The following is a 16865-nucleotide window of genomic DNA, read 5'->3' on the forward strand; positions in this document are numbered from 1 at the left end:
TTCCTTGGATCTTGACAACAAAAGAAACTTAATACATAAGACATGATTATTTCTAAACGATGTTGTCTTCTAGTCAGTCGGGTGATCATCCTTGTGCTGGATTTGCATTAGCAAGCTTTGGGCAATTTCTTCGGAAATGACCCATCTCGCCACAGTTGAAACAAGAACCTGGTAGGAAACGACCTTGAGCGGGATTGTTGCCAGCTTGGTTTGGTGCAGCTGCAGCTGGGCAGATTCTTGTTGTATGGCCTATGAGTCCACAAGTTTGGCATTTGCGGCACTGTACATTAGCGTGATGATGGAGGCTACATTGGTTGCACAAGGGTGCAGTTCCATTGTATGGTTTTCTAGCAGGGGGTTGAGCTGGTTGGTTGGGGACGACTTGACCATTGTGAGCGACCACGGCGAAGTTCTGAGAAGCCTTTCGCTTCCTTGACTTCTTAGGAGATTCAGTCTGTTCATCCATGGTCTTTGATTCCTCGATTGAGTTCGATTCCCCGGCCGATTTCTTGTCACCTTTTCGAAAAAGTTTATGCTTTCTGATCTGCGATTCAGTCAAGGTTGCAGATAGCTCAATGGCCTGACGGAGTGTGGTAGGGTTGCTACCAGTGACAATGTCTTGTACCGAGTCAGGCAGGCCGTCGATGTACCTTTCGATAGCCTTGTCGAGTGGGGCGACCATAGTCGGGCAAAGTAGACTCAACTCCTCAAACCTATCAGTATATGCCCTGTGTTCGCCACTATCTTGTTTCAAATCATCAAACTCCTTCTCCAACGCTCGTTGTTCATGACGAGGACAAAACTCTCTCATCATAAGTGCTCTCAGTTCAGCCCATGTTTGTGCTAGAGCAACATCTGCACCACGGTCTCTCATTACCCCGTTCCACCATGTAAGAGCCCTCTTCTGAAACACACTCGAAGAAAACTCGACCTTGCGATTTTCCGGACACTGCACGTGGCGAAAGGTATTCTCGATGCTCTCGAACCATTGGAGAAGCCCAGTTGCTCCCTCAGAACCACTAAACTTGAGTGGTTTAGCCGAGTTAAAGTTCTTGAAATTGCATGTACCATTGTTGTTGTTGTTGGCTTGGTTCCATTGAGCAAAGAGATTTGGGAATTGGGCAGCCATCTGCTGCACAATAATTTCTGCCAGCTCGGCAGTTGCTATCTGGTATTCGCGTCGAGGAGGCATTCTAAAAGAGGAAAACATGAAAGGAAACAAATAAAATGGTATTGGGTAAGAATAGGATGTTACAATCACTGACCATAATCACGGTTGATGGTCACTTGTTTGAATCATGAAGCAAACAAACAACACCAGGGCTGAATCAAAGCAAATAGATCCTCATAGTGTATCGCGAAGACATGCTCGCCTATAAGTGGACACTCACCCCAAGAGTTCCCAGGTAAGAGTGACTGGTCCGATTATGCGGATTTGTACGAACACTCTAACCTTAGACAGAAAACCCAGGGTACAGGCATTCACCCTTCCAGTTCGCACGTGTTCACACTATTTAGGACCCAAAACTTTGACGGGAGTTTTGAAAATTCAAAGGGGTTCAAAACCTTATAACAAAGGGTTCAAAACCTTACAATAGAGGGTTCAAAACCTAGTAATCAATCATCCTAGAACAGATGATTAGCTTTCAAGGCGGTTTTGAAATTTATGTTCTTGTTGTGGTCGTCGCCTAAGGGTAGGTGACGATATTGTTTTGTGACTAAACGCAAGTAAACTCGCGTTAGGTTCCTAGGAAGGTTATAGACTAGGTCAAAGCATTACTAATAACCTAATTCCCTATAACCATTGGCTCTGATACCATCTTTTCTGTCATACCCCGACCACGTAGAACATACAAAACGTGGCGGAAACGTCGGGGAGTGTTGTAACAGAATCAATTGTTTCAAATCCATGGCAAATGAAGTTTCGTTTTATAAATCAAACATGAAGGTTTACATTGTCTAAACAAGAATCAAAGTGTACATAACATAAATTAACTAGTTCTTGTCTCGTTTTAAGTCACTAAGGCACAGGTCCGCCTAAGTATGTCTTGATAAGTCCTATGCATCATCTCCTAAAAACACATGTGAAAATAGGTACGTCAGCATAAAAATGCCTGTGAGATACATTGGTTTTGTGAAAACGGAATTCATGACTTGAGTTTGAGAAAATGTTTAGTCATGAACCTCGTATTTTGCTTTGTCTTGTAAATCATTTGAAAAACGGTAAGATCAAATGATATGTATAAATAAGAGAACAATGCATGGTTAACTGAATAACCATGTAAAAAGAGTTTGTATAAGATTTGTTGTTTGTAAATCAATGTCTTGTGAAAAGCGTGTTATTTGTATAAAATGTTCTATGTTTCAAATTGAAATGATTCAAATAACGCTACGATAGGTAATACCATACAAACACTTATATATAGGAAGTACCAGCGGCGTATCCACCATGCTTGTATCATATTACACATGCCTCGTTACTTAAATCACTTACTCAAACCAAACCATCAAGATGAAATGTTTAACAACGGTAGAAATGTTCATGTATAGTCAAATGTCTATTGTCAAATGTAATCCATGTCAACGGATACAACTGGTTTACACGGTTCAATGGTTACAGACGGTTCATGAAATTGAAGGGTTAAGACGGTTCACATAGTCAAATGGTTACAACGGTTCAAAATGTAGTGTAATGTGTTCATATGCTGGATGAGCATATGCAACAGTAATGCAATGTGAAACAATGTACTACGTATGCACACAATGGGCGTACGTAGCATGAAATGTATTGTAGAGTACAACGGTTCAAAATGTAGTGTAATGTGTTCATATGCTGGATGAGCATATGCAACAGTAATGCAATGTGCAACAATGTACTAAGTATGCACACAATGGGCATACATAGCATGTAATGTAAAACAATGTACTAAGTACGCACACAATGGGCATACATAGCATGTGATGTAAAACGATGTACTAAGTACGCACACAATGGGCATACATAGCATGTGATGTAAAACGATGTACTAAGCACGCACACAATGGGCATACATAGCATGAAAATGTAATGTAAAGTGTTGTGCTAAGTATGCACACGATGGACATACATAGCATAAACACAATGAAATCATGTACTATATATGTACTATTGAACATAGCAAGTATATGATGTGAAAACAGGAAAGCATGAAAGTAACAGATAGGCACATGTGTTTCACCCCAAAACAGTTTAGAAAACAGTAAAAGAGGGGTTCAATGTACTCACCTGAGATTGCTTTGGAGTTCTTGTGTAATAAACAAACAATGCTAGATCACGGAATATCAAACGGCACCTAATAGGTAGCTATGTTAATATACCGGACCAAAATCGGAAGGATCGGATAGTATGCGGGTTCGTAAACCAAACGAGTATGGAGACTCGTGTAATATGGCTTAATAAAGCCTACATACTAAAATGAAACTTAACCTAAGTGCCTACGGCCCAGCACGACCCGTTTAGGTAGCTTATGCTACTCTAACGCGTCGTTCGCGTAGAACGCGTTCGGAACGCCTAACATCGTGACCACAAGGTATAACCTCGGAAGGTTATAGCTATGGTCACCTAATGTGTTTGGTCGGATCCTAATGATCGACCAAATGGGTCGGGTTCGAAAGTATAAGCGATGGTTTAGATCGCTTACCTTACGACCCTATGTAAGCACTAAACTAAAAGTGACGAGCTAAGCATGTTAGAACATGCTTAACTAAGTTTAGAAAACAGGTTTGGCATCAAAGCAAACGGCTTTGATGCTCACGAGTAGTTTGGTTACAAAATATGCAAGAATGCACATTTTGGCCGAAACTACGACTCGTCACTGAGCCTAGTTAACGTGGTGATCAGTAGGTATAGTCACTACGGACTATAACCATCGTGATCACGCTCACGTTATGAAGTTCCATGAACTTCGCATCGACCATAAGCTGGTCAATGCAGAAAGTCAACAAAACGTTGACTTTCGGACTCGAAAAGCGATAAAAGAGCGAAAGAAGACTTACGGAAGGTCCCCGAGTGCAAATCTAGATCAAATAGCTCAGGTATGGAACAATGGTTCCAACTTAGAGCCTTAAGATCAGATTTTGTGGGTTTTTGGAACAAAGGGGGGGGGGTATTTATAGGAAAAGTGGAACCGTTAGGATCGTTTATCGAATATCGTGCCGCGATCTCGAGCGTACACTTGTCAAATTCTTGTGGTAAGTCAGAACTTGGCCCTTGGCTCCTGATTGGGTGAAAGGGCATTGCCCCTTGATCGAACGAAAGGCCAAACTGCATTAAATGCAAAGATTTTTCTGTCTGACAGTCTCACGCGCCCCGCGTAAGGATTTGGTAAATCCTTACGCGCCCCGCCTAAGGTTCCCAGATCAGAATTTACAATTTTGGTCCCTGCACTTCAGAAACACGTATTTTGGCCCATTTTTGGCACGTTTAAGCCCCGTTAACCTCATTTCAAGGCTCTAAGATGAAGTTAAAGTGTAGGGGACATGAAATATGCTCAAAAATATTCCGGATGTCGGTTCGTTTGGCCGTACGATTGCGATGTTCGCTTAATTACGACGGAATGCGCATAAGCGCGAAAGACGATCCAAATGACGCGACGAACGGATTTTTCTCATGCCCAACACTAAGGCATAATATAAGGATGCTTACATAAATTTTTGGATGTCCGGATGTATTCAGAACGTAAGTTATGCGCGAAAGTGCAAACTTGTGCACTTTTTGACACTTTAGTCCCTGAATGATCCAAAAGTTTGTTTTAGCATACCAAACACCTCAAAGCCTATTTCAAAGCTATGTAGAGGATATTTAGGGTATGTTTAACTTATGAACATGTTCCGGAATGTTTGTTACAGTTCAAATTGGCATACTTTCGCAGTTTGTCAAGTTTAGTCCCTGTAAGCGAATTAACTTGTTTTTGCTATACCCAAGCCTTCAAAACTTATTTCTAAGTTATGTAAAGGTTATTTAAGGTATGTTGAGTATATGTTGATGTTCCGGAGTATTTGTCGCATTAAACTGAGTACGTTTACGCACCAGTTTGCGTATAATGCTCTAGAAAGCAATGTAGAGTTTGAAATTGAACAATAATTGATATGTGCAAAACATACACATATTTATACAAGATCCCAAGTATGAAATACAATATTTCATCGGCTTGGTATTTGTTTGATGGTCGCGGTGACACAGGTGTCACAGTATATGTGAAGCTGGTAAATTTATTTGATAAGAGCCAGTAAAAGATCCTGAATGTAAAATCATTAATTTAGTTTCTGATACAAGTTTCTAAAAAGTTTGAAGGTTTAATCTTTTAATAGAAACTTATGGTTAGGTAGAGATTGTGAAGGTCTTTAGCCAGGTGACAATTCTATGCTGAAGTGCCGGGTTATGATCTAAGAATGAAGTTGTGAATTCCAGACTACACTCCCAGCTGTTTGAGAGGGGGAGTCTGAAGACACCGTGTCAACATTCGAGAGAGAGGAGTTTGTTGATGATGAAGAAAGAGAATGAGGATTCTTGCAATGACAGATACTTCAGAGGAAGATTGAAGACTAATAAAGATTGTAGATTGACATTTGTGAAGACTCGAAGACTCCATGAAGACTCCGTCAACATCCGAGGGGGGGTCTGTTGGTGCACTTACATCTGTTAACTACGTCTTTATTGAGTCTTATTGTTTGTATATGTTAGATGTGACACAAAGTCCTAGAAAAATGAGTTTGTTTGAGGTTCTTTTATGTGTTACAACCTTGGTTCGCTCATAGGTCATGTTTAGGTCAGGTTCGCTTATGTGACCTCTTGTTGAGGTTCGCTTATATGGTTTGAAGTGTAGGTTCGCTTATTTGGTTGACCATATAAGCGAACCATACTCATCTATATATAAGGGGTGTGTTGAGCGAACCATAGAACACATAGTGACAGTGTATTTGTTCCGGTATGCTGCCGAAGTGCTGTCTGACCGTGTAATTGTGCAATTGATCAATAATACAGCAAGTTTAAAGTGAATCCAGCTAGAATAGCACCAAATCATTAGTTTCCGCCTCTTGATTTGGATAGGAATTTCTCTGATCGACTCAAACAGGGCCGAACACGATCCTACAGGTTTGTTTTCTATCTGTGGCCTTTGAACAGTTTGTTGTTGCTTCGGTCGATGGTAGATTGCCTGTCGATAGTAATCATTGGTGAACGGGTTTTGGTGATTGTTGACTTCACGGTTTGGGCATTCACATTTAAAGTGATCGCGTTCTTTACACTTGAAACACGTTACTTTCGACTTATCAAATCCCAACTTTTGATCCGGACCTGATAAACTGTGTCTTCTCGTGATTTCCATGAACCTTTGAGCACGACGTACTATGAGACAATCGGAGCTAGCACCTACCGAATATGTAGCGGAAATACATATTTCGCATAAATCAAAGCAAAACCGTAGAAGAAATGAGTAGAAACAGAAAGAATACACTTTAACAACGTTTTCTCATTCAACTTTCTGAAAATACAAGGTCAGCAGGTCGGCTACACTTGTGACATCGACGTACTAGGCTTGCCATACCCCATTTAATGTCAATCAGTTCAAGCTCCTCGGGGTCTATTTGGTCATAGTCCTCCTTTGTCATGTCCGGATTTCCAATTTTCCCCGCAACTAGACCTTCATATGCCTCGAGAACGGAAACGAGTAGTGCAATATGTTGCTTCGCAGCAGTTTCCGTTATCTCGTTTCCATTTTTGATATTTACTGCGATATTACACTGTACTCCAGAAACATATGCCTGATGATTAGATCCGGTAGAGCTTTGAGGCGAAGACTGTTCCTGAACTTTGACATTCGGTTCAAAACTCGCGAAAGGTGTAGAACTGCCTGATTGATGAGAACTTGATGCAGCATTTGAAGTGTTATCAGCACTGAATCCTGTATGTATCTTTGGACTTTGAAGATTTGCAACTGAAGGACTGCATTTATAGTATAAAGATACGTCTTGTTGCATGCTAGCAGAATTCATCTTCTTTATTTTCAACAACTCAAGCTCGTGAGCTTCAATCTTTTCAATAAATGCACTCAGATTGTAGTTCACAAAATCAGAACTGTTTTTCAGCATCATAAGATAAGTTCCCCACTCGTCATATGGAAGTGCATCACAAAGTTTATCAATCCATTCTTCATTTGTTTTTTCAAATTCTAATCTTTTCATTTCAACTACAAGGTGACAATATCTTTCGATTAACTGTTTCGATGACTCTCCTTTGATCCCAGTAAAAATATCAAACTCTTTCTTGATAAGCGCCTTTTTGCTCTTGATCATAGAAGCACTTCCTTTAAACTTCAGTTCTAGCGGTTGCCAGATTGACTGAGAACTTTCGTCATGTTGTAGCAATACGAGGATGTCTTCTTTAATGGATTGTTGCAAGATGCTCACCATTTTCTTTTCAGCTTTAAAATCTGTCTGTTCAGTATCTGTAAACTTCCAATATGTTTAACCATCCTGAGCCCATCAACTGGAGGTACGTATTTCTTTTCGATCTTCATCCAACACTCGAAATGGTTGGCCTGAACCCAGTTTTTAAACCTTCCGGACCATCCACAATATTCATCTAAACTCATCAGTTTGGGTGGCTTTTGCATTGTTCCCAATTCATTTTCTAAGTTGACATTCTGCATGATACTAGTTGGACTTTGAATAGCCGCACCACTTCCCGCAAAAATGTTATAGAAATCTTGACTATCCATTTTTAGTAACAAATCTCGAACAATGAATAAGTTTTCAATACTTGCTCGCGTACAAAACGGACTAACTGCTCAAAAACACAGATTTTTCACTAACACAGGACAAATAAGCGAAACCAAACACCAAGTGTGTGTACAAGCGAAACCACTCAGATGAACAAATAAGCGAAACCCAGATGACGTACAATCAAGAAGAATGCCACAATGATACCCTTCAAGCGAAACCACAGAATGATACCCTTCAAGCGAAACCGTAGAATGATACCCTTCAAGCGAAACCACAGCACAGACGTTTGAAGCGGAACCTATAAGCGAAATCTGCAAGACTAACAAGCAAAACCCTTCAAGCGAAACCTCAGCAAAGACATTTGAAGCGGGACCTTTGAGCGAAACCTTCTGAAATGTCACAATAAGCGGAACCTCACAAGCAAAACCTTCTGAAAATGACACTTGAAGTGGAACACTATAAGCGAAACCTCTGAATACCAGGTCCAAATAAGCGGAACCTCTAGGGTGACACACAAGCGGAACCTACTCTCGAGCCATTTTAGGTTACTTTTAGGCTGATTTAAGATCTGAGCTTTTCAAGGGTTTATTATTAGGTACTTTTACACAGTATGTCCAATTCTCAGTCCATTTCGTCCGGTAAAACAGTCAGAAACTCACAAAGTGCTTGAAAAATGCCTTGATTCTGGTCAACTACCTCACAACTGGCTCTGATACCAATTGTAGGATCGAGTTTGTCCTTCCTATGAGACAATCGAAGCTAGAACCTATCGAATATGTAGCAGAAATACATATTTGGCATGAATCAAAGCAAAACCGTAGAAGAAATGAGTAGAAACAGAAACAATACACTTTAACAACGTTTTCTCATTCAACTTTCTGAAAATACAAGGTCAGCAGGTCGGCTACACTTGTGACATCGACGTACAAAATGAGAAAACATTAGGGGTATTTATAGTAGAGGTAGTTCCGCTTGAACGGTCATGACCATACAAGCGAAACCTTATCAAGTGGTTTCGCTTGTATGGCATGTGTCCATTCAAGCGAAACCTTAACATGAAAAACACACAATTACAACTTTAACCCCTGTACAATACATAATGAACTAAAACAGACCTTATACATTTATCAACTACAACTAAGATGCAGGCTTTAGACATTATGCACCAACAGAGATATACAGTCAAGAAAATCAAGAGAAATGGTGATATATATATGCGGATAAGACACCAAAAAATAAAGACAAAAAAAAATGACTACAATTTAAGGAATGTGTTTAGTGACGGCATCAGATTCCTAATTGATGGAGAAAGGTCTAGTGGCAAGAAAAGCTGCTTCCAGAAGGATGTCAAGTGTTTTCGCTCCACGATTCCATTCTTGGGTGATTGGTTTGGCCCTTGTTCCTGTAACTCGGAGCCTAGCCCGGTATATCCCATTTTAGTTTTACACCATTGTGAACCTTACGCCTTTTTTTACTCCCTGATCGAGGTTCTCGGCATTGAAAAATTTTCGTAAACTAAATCACACGTGTATATGTTGACAATTAAGAGATATACAGTCAAGAAAATCAAGAGCAATGGTGATATATATGCGGATTAGACACCAAAAATATACACTCAAAAAATGGCTACAATTTAAGGAATGTGTTTTTTGTGACGGCATCAGATTCCTAATTGATGGAGAAAAGTCTGGTGACAAGAAAAGCTGCTTCCAGGAGGTTGTCAAGTGTTTTCGCTCGACGATTCCATTATTGGGTGGTTGGTTTGGCCCTTGTTTCTGTAACTCGAATCCTAGCCTGGTATATCCCATTTTAGTTTTACACCATTGTGAACCTCACGCCTTTTTTACTCTCTGATCGAGGTTCTGGACATTGAAATATTTCGTAAACTAAATTACACGTGTATATGTTGACATTTAAGAGATATACAGAGAAGAAAATCAAGAGCAATGGTGATATATATGCGGATTAGACACCAAAAAATAAACACTAAAAAAATGGCTACAATTTAAGGAATGTGTTTAGTGACGGCATCAGATTCCTAATTGATGGTGAAAGGTCTTGTGGCAAGAAAAGCTGCTTCCATGAGGTCGTCAAGTGTTTTCGCTTGGCGATTCCATTCTTGGGTGGTTGGTTTGGCCCTTGTTCCTGTAACTCGAATCCTAACCTGGTAAATCCCATTTTAGTTTTACACCATTGTGAACCATACACCTTTTTTACTCTCTGATCGAGGTTCTAGGCATTGAAAAATCTTCGTAAACTAAATCACACGTGTATATGTTGACATTTAAGAGATATACTGTCAGGAAATGAGGAGCAATGATGATATATATGCGGATTAGACAACAAAAAATAAGCACTCAGAAAATGGCTACAATTTAAGGAATGTGTTTAGTGACGGCATCAGATTCCTAATTCATGGAGAAAGCTCTGGTGGCAAGAAAAGCTGCTTCCAGGAGGTTGTCAAGTGTTTTCCCTCGACGATTCCATTCTTGGTGGTTGGTTTGGCCCTTTTTCCTGTAACTCGAATCCTAACCCGGTATATCCGATTTTAGTTTTACACCATTGTGAACCTTTCGCCTTTTTTACTCTCTGATCAAGGTTCTCGGCGTTGAAAAATCTTCGTAAACTAAATCACACGTATATTTGTTGACATTTAAGAGATATACAGTTAAGAAAATCAAGAGCAGTGGTGATATATATGCGGATTAGACATAAAAAAAAACACTCAAAAAATGGCAACGATTTATGGGATGTGTTTAGTGATGGAATCAGATTCCTAATTGATGGAGAAATGTCTGGTAGCAAGAAAAGCTGCTTCCAGAATATTGTCAAGTGTTTTCGCTCGACTATTCCATTCTTGGGTGGTTGGTTTGGCCCTTGTTCCTGTAACTCGAATCCTAGCTCGGTATATCCCATTTTAGTTTTACACCATTATGAACCTCACACCTTTTTTACTCTCTGATCGAGGTTCTCGGCATTGAAAAATCTTCGTAAACTAAATCACACGTGTATATGTTGACATTTAAGAGATATACAGTGAAGAAAATCAAGAGAAATAGTGATATATATGCGGATTAGACACCAAAAAATAAACACTAAAAAATGGCTACAATTTAAGGAATCTGTTTAGTGACGGCATCAGATTCCTAATTGATGGTGAAAGGTCTTGTGGCAAGAAAAGCTGCTTCCATGAGGTCATCAAGTGTTTTCGCTCGACGATTCCTTCCTGTAACTCGAATTTGCCTAGTATATCCCATTTTAGTTTTACACCATTGTGAACTATACGCCTTTTTTACTCTTTGATCGAGGTTCTCGGTATTGAAAAATCTTCGTAAACTAAATCACACGTGTATATGTTGACATTTAAGAGATATATAGTCAAGAAAATCAAGAGCAATGGTGATATCTGTGCGGATTAGACACCAAAAATAAACACTAAAAAAATGGCTACAATTTAAGGAATGTGTTTAGTGATGGCATCTGATTCCTAATTGATGGTGAAAGGTCTCGTGGCAATAAAAGCTGCTTCCTGGAGGTTATCAAGTGTTTTCGCTCGATGATTCCATTCCTGGGTGGTTGGTAAAGCCCTTGTTCCTGTAACTCGAATTCTAGCCCGGTATATTCGATTTTAGTTTTACGTTATTGTGAACCTTACGCCTTTTTAACTCTCTGATCGAGTTTCTTGGCACTGAAAAATCTTCGTAAACTAAATCACACTTGTATATGTTGATGTTTAAGAGATATACAGTCAAGAAAATCAAGAGCAATTGTGATATATATGCGGATTAGACACAAAAAAATAAACACTAAAAAAATGGCTTCAATTTAAGGGATGTGTTTAGTGATGGAATCAGATTCCTAATTGATGGAGAAAGGTCTCGTGGCAAGAAAAGCTGCTTCCTGGATGTTGTCAACTGTTTTCGCTCGACGATTCCATTCTTGGATGGTTGGTCCAGCCCTTGTTCCTGTAACTCGAACCCTAGCGCGGTATATCCCATTTTATTTTTACACCATTGTGAACCTCACGCCTTTTTTGCTCTCTGATCGATGTTCTCGGCATTGAAAAATCTTCGTAAACTAAGTCACATGTGTATATGTTGACATTTAAGAGGTATACAGTGAAGAAAATCAAGAGGAATGGTGATATATATATATATATATATATAGGTGATGAGTACTGTACAATATTGCTTATCATACATTACGTACGCTTCAATCTCAGCCGTCAGATCATTTTCCCGCATTTTAAAATCGCATGTTGTTTTTTTTATAACAATTTCGCATGTGATAATTTTTTATGAATTCGCATGTTGTTTTTTTGTACCAATTTCGCATGTGATAATTTTGATGAAATAGCATGTTGTTTTTTTTATAACAATTTCGCATGTGATAATTTTTGATAAATTCGCATGTTGTTTTTTGTACCAATTTCGCATGTGATAATTTTGATGAAATAGCATGTTGTTTTTTTGTAACAATTTCGCATGTGGTAATTTTGATGAAATCGCATGTTAAAAAACCAACATGCGAAATTGTTACAAAAAAACAACATGCGAATTCAATGCGGGAAGATGATCGGACGGCTGAGATTGTAGCGTACTAATGTACGATAAGGGCATTTGTACGTTAACCTAGCCCTATATATATATATATATATATATATATATATATATATATATATATATCAATACTATCTATAATATACATATCCAAAGGACTTCTTAAGGTCATTGAAATTTCCTTAAAACACCCCTAAAGCATGATGTACAAGTCTTTTAAGCACAAGAAAAATTCACTTTCCACTTATACCCTTCTACAAAAAAACACTGGATATACATTAGGGTTTCACCATTTCAAAACATTTCAAAATAGCCGCTTCCCTGCTCCTCTCTCTCTCTCTGGCGATTCCAGATCTGGATCTGGATCTAGGGTTTTCCTCCATGAAAATTTCACCTGATCTATGAAGATTCTGACCTCTCAGTTCTGATTTAGGGTATTTTTGGTGTTATTGCTACCTTCGTCAAGGGTAAGTGACGCCGTGTTTTGATTTTGAACACTATTTCTCATTCATTCAATGGATTTCACTTACATTTGTTTGTGTTGTGACATGGAACGTCTTTTTTTTGTAGGTCATGGTTTAAGGAATGTGTCACGTTTCTTCAGAGATTCCAGTCGGAATCCTAGCCAAGATAATGGATGCTCTAGGGTTTATGAAGGTTTGATGAACTATGCTGCGTGTACCAGCGGTAATCTTTTCCATAAACTTGACGCCATTGTTGAGATTGTATGTATTTTGTTTCTTCAGTTTTTGGTTATTTTTTAATGTTTTTTACTTTAATTTTGTTTTGTAGAAACACAAAGATCCTCTTTAAATGGCTTCCGATAAGACGATTAGGGTTCCGGCATGCTGGACTGCCATCTCTCTCAAAAAAGGTAACAATCATGTCTACCTATTTTGTTTGTTATTTGAGTCGATCTACCTTTTTTGTTTGTGTGTAATACTTTCAGATATGTGTTAGGTTCCTCAAAGATAGTGGTTGTGGGTGGAAGACGTTGACACAAGCCTTGGTAATTTCAGATCTCGATTGACCCTCACCCTAAGTACTTTGCATTTTAGTTGATTTATATTTTGATTATTTGATGATTATTGTTAATATATTACGAATTTTAGTTGATTTATTTATGTTTTTTTTTGGAAGAATCAAATCCATGTTTACTCGACCTCCATATTTTGAGGGTAAAAGTGAAGATGACTTCTTTGACAGGACTTAAAGCAAGTTGAAGTTTGCACCAGATAAGGTAGATTATGTTTGAGATGCGGTTTTTGACTTTATTTAAATAGTTTACTTTGGTTTCTAGACGCCAATATTTGATTTATAATTATAAGTGATGCAAGTGTTGTTTTATTAGGGGATGCGTTTAGATGGTTGGCTGGAAATCCTTCCCACAAACTGGATATAATGGCTCAGTGTGGCTAACAGTAAGTCCTGCTGACCCTTCAGGCTCCACATAATCTTGATGTCCTATAAGTGAGTCGTTACCGTATTATGTATGTATATGGGTGACTCTAGCATGCTCTCTTTGGATTTTGTGTTACACATGAGATCTGTGTGCTTCTGGGTTTTAACAGAGATTTAATTGGGAACCAGACTGATTGTTGTGCTTCTGCGTTTTATCTGAGATTTGCGATGGGCGCCAGTATGTTCCAGTGATTGCGCTTGCCGGATTTTTGATAATTGTTGCTCGGATCTAAAATTGGTTCACAACATGTGCTTCTAAGATTTTTTTTTTTTTGCCTATGTAGCATGTGTTAAAAAAATTGTTGAAAAGTCCTACCAATTTTCGTTGATCATGTTGTCCCATATACGGGATGATACTTATGTTACATTGCTCATATGAAAATGTGTAGGCTAATGCTGAAATTATGAGAGGTCCTCATGAAGATTTGGAGAGTTATTTAGAAGCAGTGAATCAACTGAAAAAAATTGTTCGGTTTTTCAGCACTAATAAAAACCTTAAGAGCAGCATTGGAGTGATTACTCATTCTACAACTTTGCTTCAAAAGGCTTCGTTAATGCTCAAGGAAGAGTTCAGGCAGCTATTACACGCTTGCAGGTCTGATTCCAATATCTTTCGGTTAAACATTCGTACTGTTTTGGTTAATAAGTTGTGTGTTTGCTTATGTTTTAGTAAACCAGTGGAACCCGATCGCCTTTTGGACTGCCTGCCTGCTTCCCTTAGACCGTCAATGGCTAATGGTGACGCTGGGAAGAAAAAGCATGCAGATCATAATAAAGATTTAGAAGATGTTTATCGTCCACCAACTCTTGTACCGGCTAAAGTCAGTCGTCATTGATTTTGTCCCGATTGGTTCGTAAGAGTTGACTCCCATGAGTCGCTGGCTGGGGTTAAGGATTCGATTGGGGTCAAATCGATGTTGTTCGTTGCCGGTAACTAGGGTCGTTCAAATGTTGAGGTCGGTAAGGTACTACGTTTACCCTCTTGTCCATCGTTCTTGCAAGTTGACCGAGTATTACACGGTATGTCGCGGGAGTGTTGCAGAAGTGATCGCTCTTCGGGATCTAAGGCGTCAACACGCTAACTTCTAGCAAACAAAGATTAGTGAGGAAAGTATAGTCCAATCATTTGACACTGAGCCATCCAACTCAGGGACGTTCGTGCTAGCACCTAACATTCTACACAGTTCGCTAGGCGTTCAGATGTGTGATCAGGTGATACTCAATAGCATCGAGATTTGTAAGGATTCAGAAAGGGGTGAAAAGGTCATGTGCGAGTAGGAGACAATCACTGCTATGACTCCTATAGACTGCTGAGTTCTAACATAACATCAATTAGCAGAGCGAAACCCCTCTCACACTCGTTAAGCCTCACTGGGACTCACATGCATCCCACATTATTATTATGTGTGCACCCATAATAATAAGGCAATTTGCATGCTTATCTCAGTGCCTCTTAACTCGCGCTAAAAGTTTCCCCGAATTCGAGCAATAAGGCAGATGACGCCATAACACATATCATGAAAGTTCAAGAAGAGTCGCACTCTTAAAACACGTAACATGGGTTGGTAACATAGGAGTTCATACTGTAGTGTTAAGTGTGTATTCACGTATGATGTTATTCATAAGCAGACACTAGATATACTATGCAATAGTAAACGAGAAACGAACCTTGCAATCTGGAGCTGAGTGTCATGGTCGATTTCAGATCTGTTTGGTTATAGTGTGGTTTCATAAAAACGTTTTAAAACCATGTTCACTATAACCAGTGGCTCTGATACCAAACTGTCACACCCTCAAATACCACCTAGGGAGTGTCCCCGATAGGTATGTGACGTACCAATAACGAGCCACCAATTACATTGAACCCATACAAGTTATAAATAAAATCCCCATTATTAATAAAAATATACTCAACAAGTTAAAATGAAAATCAATAAGTTCAGCGGAAGCAAATAGTAAACCAAGTTAAATTGTTTCATAACCAAAGTATGGTCTCACGAAATCAATCACATAATCCTTCCAGTCGACCCATGACCACTCCAGCTACTCCAGACAGCAAGTTCCCCTAATCCAAGATACCTAACGACCTACAAGCATGTAACAAGTGTATCAGACAAAGCTGGCGAGTTCAAAGTTTTAGAAAACGTTTGTTACCGGATGTATGTAAAACAGTTCACTAACAATGCAAGTAATATTGTTAATATCTCAATTCCGAACAAGACGGCTCCTGATGTACATGACTGCCCTTGCCCACGTACTCCTATCCAGTACTGGGCCCGACTGGGTCATTAGTTCACATCCGTCCTATCTAGGAGCGGTGTGAGGGTGCCAAACCTAAGTAGCGCTACCAACTAATACCCGTTACCCTCCAGGTAACATAATAAGGGACTTACAAGAATGATAGGTGAGAATATTAACCAATATACCCGTTTTTACCCAAAGACTTATCCCTCCACGGGATACCCACTGATTGTCCCCAACCACTGGGACGCATGCTCGAGTGTAGTGAACTCACCTTTGGTTTGCTCGGTAAGATTAAGACACGTATCCCAAGTTGATCAACTAGTCCCTATTGTGGTTACCACTAATTGTTAGTATCTCATTCTACCAAACCATACACATAACAACTTGTAACAATTAACACGTAGCCACAAAATAAACATTCAGGTTTCATGCATTACACATAGCCCGCTCATGTCTCATATCAACACATTGCAACGCTACATAAAGTTATTCAAACATGATGTGCAATCCGAAGTTTCACTCGTGGCCCAAAACTCTACCAAGCCATCCCAAACACTGACCTACCCAGCCCACTCGACCAGGCCCAGCTTCTGGTCCGGTTACTCAAGAAATGGGCTTGGCTGGTGACCCGAGGTCACGCAGCCCAGCCAGGAATTAAATGGATCACACAGCCCTTCAGTCACTCGGCCCAGTCCAATTACACATGAAACCAAACACTTAAATTCATATAAACCAATCATTCTGTTTTGCAAAGCCTAGTGTGGCCCCGGGCCCAACAAAGGATTATCACTCGGCCCACCCAGGTGCGAGTGGCTAGACTTATAGCCCAGCTCGAAACAG

The 16865-nt window shown here is 39.5% G+C and overlaps 1 long non-coding RNA gene across 1 annotated transcript; it reads left to right on the forward strand.

Moving 5' to 3' along the window:
* The first annotated feature begins 12635 nt into the window (after positions 1-12635).
* LOC110903509 lies at positions 12636-13146 on the forward strand. Its single transcript, XR_002572009.2, has 3 exons — positions 12636-12787; positions 12891-12977; positions 13113-13146. It is a non-coding gene; the product is annotated as an uncharacterized LOC110903509 (long non-coding RNA).
* Positions 13147-16865: the final 3719 nt, after the last annotated feature.

Source organism: Helianthus annuus, chromosome 12 (genome assembly GCF_002127325.2).
Source record: "Helianthus annuus cultivar XRQ/B chromosome 12, HanXRQr2.0-SUNRISE, whole genome shotgun sequence".
Classification (NCBI taxonomy): Eukaryota; Viridiplantae; Streptophyta; class Magnoliopsida; order Asterales; family Asteraceae; genus Helianthus; species Helianthus annuus.